The sequence below is a fragment of the Montipora capricornis genome, chromosome 6, assembly GCF_036669925.1.
Source record: "Montipora capricornis isolate CH-2021 chromosome 6, ASM3666992v2, whole genome shotgun sequence".
In the NCBI taxonomy this organism is placed as follows: Eukaryota; Metazoa; Cnidaria; class Anthozoa; order Scleractinia; family Acroporidae; genus Montipora; species Montipora capricornis.
The window spans coordinates 17947183-17948413 of NC_090888.1; the positions used below are offsets into that span (position 1 = coordinate 17947183).

Here is a 1231-nt window from a genome sequence, read left to right on the forward strand (position 1 = left end):
CAATTTGACTGTAAAAGAAGTAAAGCCTCTGCATACGAGCCAGAAGGCCCATCAGGCCGGCGTTTGTCTCCGGTTTCCGTAGCATGAAGCGACTAGGAGTATTTCTACTCCCCCCTGGATGGGATGCCAATCCATCGCAGGGTTACCCCCAGCATTTCGCCGGTACCCATTTATACACCTGGGTGGAGAGAGGCACCGGAGAGTAAAGTGTCTTGCCCAAGAACACAACACAGTATCCCCGGCCAGGGCCCGAACCCGGACCACTCGATCCGGAGTCGAGCACTCTAGCCATGAGGCAAAAAAAACAAAAAGAAGAAGAAGTAAAGCTTGATGGAAATTCCATAGTAGACTCACAACAAGTGTCCCAAGGTTTCAATAATCATGTTGCTGGCATTGTACCCACACTTGCCAGTGAGATCGATTCACAGCAACATAAGAGATATTCACTATCGCAAGTTCCTTTAATGTTTAATTTTACCTATAATGACAAACGTTTCGAGTTAAATCAGCCAACTAACATCAATAAAGTGCGCTTTCTTATATCTAAATTATGTACCTCGAAGGCGACAGGGCTTGATATGATACCTGCAAGACTCCTTAGGGAAAATACGGATTTGGTTTTCCATTCACTTTGTAGAATTTTTTGTAACAATAGTCACTGGAATATTCCCTGGTGAATTGAAGTCATTCCTTTACACAAACAGAGCGAAAGAGGTGACATGAAATAATTATAGTTTGATTTCTGCCATTCCTATTGTGGCAAAAGTATTTGAAAGGATTATCTGTGATAAGCTGTATGCTTACCTCTATCTCTGAAAATAACATGATTTCCAAAAGCGTGTCTTACGTCTTATCTATTTTGATCCTTATAGATCTTCTGTTGTTCCTCTGTTTGCTTCCTCCGGTTGCCTCCCAATCGGCCTCCTTTATCTTAAAGCAGTGTCGATTTTAATGCATGATGTTCTTAATAACTTATCACCCCGTAATATATCCAACCTTTTTGGTTCTGCGAACGTAATACATACATACAGCACAAGATTTTCTTCCGCCATGCAGTAATCTCTACACTAAATATTCCAGGTTAACCCATCAAATCAAATCTATTTCTCGACGAGGCGTAATAATATGGAATAGCATCCCTCCAGACCTGAGGAAATTATCTAAGCCATGCTTCAAGAATAAAATGCGACACTACTTACTTAAAATTCGCAATCAGGAGTAGGATTATGTT

The 1231-nt window shown here is 41.2% G+C and overlaps 1 protein-coding gene across 4 annotated transcripts in view; it reads right to left on the reverse strand.

Moving 5' to 3' along the window:
- Positions 1-446: 446 nt before the first annotated feature.
- LOC138051673 (ATP-binding cassette sub-family C member 4-like) overlaps positions 447-1231 on the reverse strand; it is a 54725-nt gene continuing 53940 nt past the window's right edge. For all 4 annotated transcript variants that reach the window (XM_068897926.1, XM_068897930.1, XM_068897929.1 and 1 more), the window contains one exon: positions 447-1231. This exon is cut by the window's right edge and continues 1035 nt beyond it. The gene's annotated coding sequence lies outside the window, so the exon portion shown is untranslated.